We start from the raw sequence: 7956 nt of genomic DNA on the forward strand, positions 1-7956 counted from the left end.
CTCTCTCTCTCTCTCTTACACACACACACACACACACACACACACACACACACACACACACTAATGCTAGTAGCTCAGCTTTGGGAGGGAGATATATTTATTTATTTTCATTTTAATTATATAATTACCATTTCCATATAAACCACTGTGATAATAACAGTTGTGTCTTGGGAGGGAGTTGGTTGTTATCAGAAATGAATGGACAGGGGTGGTTCGATAGAGTAGTGGTTAGCATGTCTGCTTTAGCCCCACCCTGCCTTCAGAGATCCAGTTCCTTAGGGGAGATGGCAACATCTGTAGGTCAGGGGTGGAAGTGCGGGGTGAGGGGAATTAAAAAGAAAAAAAAAATGAATGGACAGCATTAAGAAATAATTTGGCTATAACTTCTATCAAAGAACAAAGCAGCTATGAATTAACTTTCTTTTATACCTAGGGCCCAAGAGCCAGCTCTTCCTTCTCCAGCTCTCATCCCCACTGACCAAGTTTTCACTGAACTGCTAGACCTCCCAGCTGGGGACCCTGTCTCCTGCCCCTTTGTGCTACACGTTGGATCTGGGTAAGTAAAGGGCCCCCTGGAACTAGTAAAACTGGAGAATGGATTCTAGATAATGATGGATTTTACCTGGACCAAAGGATCCTTAACATTTCCAGAGGCCTGAGTCACACTGAGAGAGAGAATGCCAGAACCATCACAGCTTACTCTCCCCTTTTAACTTGGATCAGGACTAACCTAACTGATTCTTAGATATTAACCAGATCTGACTTACGTTATTCTTGAGTATCAACTAAGTGGCTGGTCACAATCCTAGAATGTCATTGAGAGACATTTATTAGATGAGTAAATTAATGGAGATCATGATTTTAATCCATATTCAGCCATTAACTAGGTATGTGATCTTGGAGACATAACAAGTCAATTAAATTCTTTGGACCTTAATTTTTCTATGTATAAAATAAAGGTATCATATGGGATTAGTAGTTCTTGATGTATATGAACCACCTAGAGAGTTTACTAAAAACAAACAAACAAATGAAACCTAAGTCAGAGATTCTGATTTAATCAGACTGGGGCAGGCCCAGACATCTCTATTATTTTTTAAAGCCCCCTCCTCGACCCTCCACACATACATAGAAAACGTAATGACCAGCCAAGATGGGAAATTACTGGGTTAAATAATCATTACAAACAGATTCTCAGATTATGTCACCTAAAGATAGAAGATAGACCTACAAAATTCCTTTTATACACAGTCTGACTCAGTATCATATACGTTTAATGGTAACCAAGCCTAACCATGTCTTTCTAATAAGCAGACCAAATTAAATAATTTCAGTTTATTCAGGGAAGGTGCTATTCCTCCCCACCAGTTCAGTATTCCCATAATGCTTTGAAAGTCCTCTCCCTCCCCCCGCTCACATAAACACACACACATACACACACTCACACTCACTCACTAGCACCAAGTATGTTTCGATGGACTGAATTTGGTATAACTCTGCCTATCCAAGATGATCATTTGTACCTACAGGTCCCCAGAGAAGATTATCTCTGTTCTCTGGTATCTATGCCAGTGTTTAATAGCCTATTGAAATTTCCTCCTAGAGGTGATATGTGGCTTGTTTGGGTCAGGGAGAAAGGTGTCAGCAAAGGATAAGGATGATCACCTAGATCCTTGCTGAAATGTGAGCTTCTGTGTCCAAAGTGAGATAAAAAAAAATGATCCCCACACCTTCTCAAGTAGTTGTAGACTATCCAGTTACTAGAACTGGGGTAGGAAAAAAAAGAGTACATTGTTTACCTTAATCATTTGTTGGGGCCTAATCTTGTCAATACATTGTAAATTCTGCAGATATTGAAAATTATTCTTAGATTTAAAGGATAACTTATTAAATTGTAATCCATGAAATTTATTACTTTTTTTCTCCTACTGCTCTTCATATCTCAAACACCTAGAAGAAGAAAAAATAAATAAAACTGTGACCGTCAGATCACTAAAAGAGAGACAGACATGAGTTGACAAAAGATGGAAAGGCACTAGGAGGAAACGTAGAACAAGGGTAAGAAGGCCCATGGATTGCAGGGAGCTACTCTTATTTCTTTCTTTCTTCTCTACTCTTTGTCTCATATCTGCTACAAATTTATTCTCAAGCTTTCTAAAATTTAGGCAAATCACTGTATCCCACCTGCTCTGTGTTGGTAAGTGTGAGCTCAGGGCCCATGCTTCCTGTGTGTTCCTTGCAGTCTTCCATACATAGTGCATGGAGTTGTATCTCCCTGGGTGAATCTGCTGCCTGTACATACTTAGTCTAATCCAGCATTGACCAATCCCAGGACCTGACTTACTTCTAAATAATGTCTTAGGTGTGGAATAATTTTTTCTGGATTGGAAAGCTATTAGCACCAGAATTCTTTACCTTTGTGTCTCAGAGGAACTGCCCTTACCTTGTGTCAAAAATCTGTTGGAGAACTACAGAACCAGCTCAGCCCCCACCTCTCCATCCACCTAGAACTGGTTGCACTCACTGCCATTAAAAAAACAAATTATAGAATTGGATTCATTTCATGTGTCTGTTGCTAATCATTGTTCCCAAAGATTTAGTAATATTGGGCCCATGCTGTTTTGCTATTTCATACATTAGTCTTTACCTACTTCTTAAAATGAATTAAGGTTAGAATACATATACTAGGTAAAGGTGGTTTTGCCATAACGACTTTAAATCTAATGAAAAATTTAACTATTACTAAACCCTAACACCCAGTTAAGAGTTTTTATATAAGCATTTGTCCTCCCGCAAATCTAATTTTTGAAGATAGTGAGTATAGTCAGGATTGTTCTGATCCTTAAATTTACACCAGTTTGCTTTTTAAATCTTAACTGCCTCAAAACAATTAAATGCTGGAAGACAATTAGAAATGATAAAATTTTCTTAACTATTCTATTGAACACTTTTAACAACAATTTCCAAAGGTAGCAGGATTTTTCATTTCTTCTTTCCTTTTTCCTTGATTCATTTACTTGTTTAACAAATATTTAAGGAATTTCTACTATGTACGTGTCCTCATGTAGCTTTAACTTTCATGAAGAGAGGAGGGAAGACAGAGAATAAGGAAATAAAATACACCGTGGGTCAGATGTGTGATGAGTGCTGTGGAGAAATATAAAGCTGGGAAGAAGCCAGTGGAGGAGCTGGTTGGGTAATATTTAAAATAAGGTGGCCTGAGAAAGTGATATTGAGCATATACTTAAAGGTGATGAAAAAAAAAGTTATGACGCTATCTGAGAGTGGAGGTTTCTAACCAACACAAAGTCTCTGAGGCAAATGTGTGCCTGGTGTGTCCACAGAACAGCAAGAAGATCCCAGTGGCTGGAGCAGAGTGACAAGGTGGGAAGTAGAAAGAAATGATATCAGCATAGAAAAGAGCTATTGTGGAACAGGAATTTGGGGAAGGTGCTCATGATCATATAGGACCTTTAGGACCATTTCAGTGGGATACTGGTCAGGGGACATTAAGATGAGGTTTCTTACTGTTTCTTCAAAATAGCAGCAGCCAGGTGTTCTTCTTTCTTCTTTGTTACACACTCTAGATGTTCCCCAGCTTGCTTTCTCTCACTAAATCAACCTCTACCCATTCTTCCCCTGGTTGTTCCTTTTTCCCAGGCAGGCTATAAAGTGGAATTCATTCTCCCATTCTCCTCGCTTTCCTGATGCCCTGAAGGTTAGGTTTGCCCTTCCTTTTTTAGCTGCTAGTTGCTAAAAAATAAAAACTGTCAGTCCCCAAACCAACAATCATGAGAAAAATTAATAAATTTATACAAAATATTTTTTGGTTGATACGGTAGCCTAGACACAAAGTGGTTGCATTGCTGGTGTGCTAAATTTAGCCTGTGGAGTCTACACATTGTTTGATAAAAATTTGTGTTGGTTTCTAACAATTAAAAAATTAAAAAAGTTTTCATTAAAATGTAGTTTCAAGTTCTCTTTGAAAATTGGATGTTCTATTTATATGAAGTTCTAGAATAGGCAAAACTAATCTGAGGTAATAGAAATCAGAACTGAGGCTGCCTGATAGGGTGTGGCAAGCGTAGGGACACAAGAGAGCATTTTGAATGGTAAAAAGTTTCTATTATATTAGTCTGAAATGCACAGTATAACTCATTAAACCATATACAGATCTGTACAGTTCACTATATGTCGAACCTCAATATAAAGAACATTTGAAAATGGAAGCCAGCATTCAGTGAGCGCTGAATAGTAGCTGACCGCTTTGGGCTTGGCACATGCTCCCTAGATGGGCAAAGAGTCGCTTTGTTCACTTCAATCATTGCCATTACCTACCTGTCCTCTAGTAGATGGTACTGAGGTGTCATTCCTACAGTAGACTCTTGGCAGTTTTGGTTTCACTATCAGCGGGGAATGAATCTGAAAGGGCCTGATATGTTTAATTGGCAGTAAAGAAAATAGAACCTGCTTCCTAGGGTTGTATGTGAAGCATGTAACAAAAACAGACCTGATAGATTGGATCAGTCGAGCAGCTCACCTATATCAGTCTCTCACTTAATGGTGAAAGACTGAATGAAATCTAGGATTCTCAGAGGTCTCTGAACCTGATTCTCACTCTTCTTCTAGAATGCCAAGGGCATCCTGCATTTGAAGATTCCACCTCTGAGAGAATGACAGAAAGTACTTTTTACTCCTATTATCATCACCTAAAACTTATTTTTATTATTTTTTTATGAAAATAATAGTGTCTACTGTAGAATCCTAAAGTATAGATAAAAATAAAATTACCCACAATTCCACCCATCCAAACATAACCTCTGTTTACCATTTAGCAGTAAATGCTTTCAAATCCTTTTCCATACATCTATATATTTTATGTTAAAAATCTGTTTGATTACTAAAATTTAGCACACAACTGGCTAGTTTGAAAAATGAAAAAATAAGTCAAAGATTAAACGTGACAGACTAAGCACAAGCATTTGCCTTCTCTCTATCCTATAACTCTTAAATGGCTATAAATTTTTTTACAAAGACCAGGAAGAACTCTGAAGAAAATGGGATAAGAAAATGTTTGAAGGTAAGTTAGTGATGAAACAGAACCAAGAATTAATACAAGAAGGACCACCATGAGAATGAGAGTGACCATCTAGGAAGAAGCTCTGAGCACCGAGTCAGTTAGCAAGGACAGAGAGCAGGCATGAACAGTGGGGACCTGAAAGCAAGAAGATGAGTAGAAAGCTTTCATGGGTTAGTTAAGGTGAACCGGTACTTCTGATGTTTGTCATTGTAGAGTAAATCCTTTCTCTTTGCAGCATTTGGAAAGAGGGTGAGCCCTGTCCTGAAGGCCAAGATTAACAGTTACTAATACCAGAGATATATCATTTAAAATAATTTTTAAAAAATTTTGTGTACCCTCAGAGTAATTAAAAAGATATTGTTTCCGTATAACAAAAACAGACTTCTATTAAGAAGGAGCCATCAGAAAGCAGACAAAAAAGATCTTGAAATTTTAAAAAAATTATTAAAATAAAAATAATTTATTAGAAGGGCTAAAGATAAAGTTTAATAAATCTTGAATGCACAACCAGCTATCAAAGGGATGGAGAATATATATGCTAGAAAAGATAAGAAGCATAGAAAAGCAGTTCAGTAAGTTCAATACCAGTCTATTGGAGCTCTAGAAAGAAAAAAAAGGAAATAGAAGAAAAGAAGTTGACAGAAATACTAGGAAAAAATTTCTTGTAGTTGAAAAAAAGTATGAGGTTAAAAGTGTCCATCAAATGAATGGGAGAAAACATCCATACAGAGATAAAATCATAAAATTTCAGAGTCAAGGATTCAGAGAGGCTCCCAAAACTTTCTGAAAGGGACAATAAAGTCACTTAAGATTGATATGTCTTATCCTTTGTGAACTGGATACTAAGCAACAATAGAGCAGCGCCTTCAAAATTGTGGGGGGAAATTATTTTGAACTTAAAATTCTATTTCCAGTAAAATTATCAATTAAGTGTGAGAGTGAAATGAAGACATTTTCAGACATCCGAAGACTCAGGCCATTTTTTTCCATGTACTCTTTCTAAAGCAATTACCTAAGGATATTCTTCAGCAAAGTAAGAGTAGAAAGCAAGGAGGGAGATGCAGAATAAGAAAGTGTAGTTCCCCAAGGGCAATTAAAATAAATCCCAGGCTGACAGATGTATATCAGGCTTAGAAAGAAATTGATACAAATTAGGACACGTAGTGAGCTCTAAGAAGGACTTTAAAAAGAATTAAGTAAATTCCATTCAATAGGTAGAAACAGTAATGAACAATATTTAATTTACATAGTTCTCAATATGGGACTTCTAGCAACACAGAGGACTAAGTTGACTCATACAGACCTTTCTCGAGTACAAACATACAAAAGTAAAGGATAAACACAGTTTAATTGGAAATAAAGACTACCAGAAGAATGCAGAAAAGTGTTTTTAAAGAGAAATAAGTGCAGCTCATACTCAGCACAACCCATAGGAGTTTCTCTGTGGGATATAGATCCTAGTGTATAAGGATGGGGTTGTACCATTTAAACCTGGAAAGAAGACATGGCCTTAGGGCCAAGGACACAGGGAACCATTCATCCCCCCTCTCCTATGAGCTCACAATTTAAAAAATCTATAAACCACCATAAGGGAGTCTCAGCAAACAAAACAAATATAAGAATCAGATTCCCAATAATTTAAAATAATGGAAATGTATGAACAAAATAATAAGTGTGTTAAAATTATTAAAGAGACAAGAAGAATAGGAAACCAAAGGAAAAATAGTACACTATAAAAAAGAACAGCATATTTCAAAAAGAAGATATAGGAATGAAAATATAAATATTGAATATTTTTAAATTAATGTACTAGCTAAACAGCATATTAGAGGCAAAAGTAGATTAGTAAACTGGAGGCCAAATCTGAAAATACTATCTGGAATCAACCCATTGCTATTAAAGGATGGAAAATGTCAGAGATTAAAAGTTACAGTGATAGAATGGGAAACTCCAATGAATGTCTAAGAGAAATTCCAGAAAGAGAGAATGGAGAGAATGAATTAGCTTAGATTGGTTACATAAGTAAACAAATTAAAATAGTAATATAATCTGGCAAAAATAGTAGGAAGCAAGGAGACTTAAATATTCATTTTTCATGGTAAGCATTCATAGATAATATCTAAATTTGATAAATTAAAAAATAGCTATATAATTATATTACTTAGAACAGTAGTTCTCAATCCTAGAGGAGTTTTGGCTGGAGGGTCTACTAGCAGTTAGTGTCAGGGACAAAGATGCAAAAGGCACAGAATAGATCCACACAAGTCCCAACCAAAATACTAATAACTGATTTAGAGTTAAAATAAACCCACCAGACTGCAAATTAGTACAGCCACTATGGAAAACAATATGGAGGTTCCTCAAAAAGTTAAGAGTTGATCTACCATATGATCCGGCAATCCTTCTATTGGATATTTACCCCAAAGACTTGAAACCCCATATCTGAAAAGATATTTGCACGCTGATGTTCATAGCATTATTCACAATGGCCAGGACATGGAAGCAACCGAAATGTCTTACAATAGATGATTGGCTAAAGAAACTGTGGTACATATACACAATGGACTATTACTCAAATATAAGAAGAAATGAAATACTGCCATTTGTGACGACATGGATGGACCAGACCTTGGGATGATCATGCTAAGTGAAATAAGCCAGACAGAAAAAGTTGAAAATCACATGATATCACTTATATGTGGGATATAAACCTAAAAGCAACAAATGAGCAGGACAAACAAACAGAGATTCATGGACATGGACAACAGACTAGTTGTTACCAGAGGGGAGGGGGGAATGGTGAGGGAGGAGGTAGATGGTGTAAAAGGGGTCAAATATGTAGTGACAGAAATCTAACCATCGGAGGTGAACACACA

At 36.6% G+C, this 7956-nt stretch overlaps 1 protein-coding gene across 5 annotated transcripts in view; it reads left to right on the forward strand.

Moving 5' to 3' along the window:
• The first annotated feature begins 432 nt into the window (after positions 1-432).
• SLC26A5 (solute carrier family 26 member 5) overlaps positions 433-7956 on the forward strand; it is a 43064-nt gene continuing 35540 nt past the window's right edge. For 4 of the 5 annotated variants that reach the window (XR_001518087.2, XR_003044064.1, XM_006925388.3 and 1 more), the window contains exon 1: positions 433-556. The gene's annotated coding sequence lies outside the window, so the exon portion shown is untranslated. The remainder of the gene's footprint in view (positions 557-7956) is intronic. The other variant, XR_001518088.2, reaches the window with a different exon arrangement.

The sequence above is a fragment of the Pteropus alecto genome, unplaced genomic scaffold, assembly GCF_000325575.1.
Source record: "Pteropus alecto unplaced genomic scaffold, ASM32557v1 scaffold109, whole genome shotgun sequence".
NCBI classification, from domain to species: domain Eukaryota; kingdom Metazoa; phylum Chordata; class Mammalia; order Chiroptera; family Pteropodidae; genus Pteropus; species Pteropus alecto.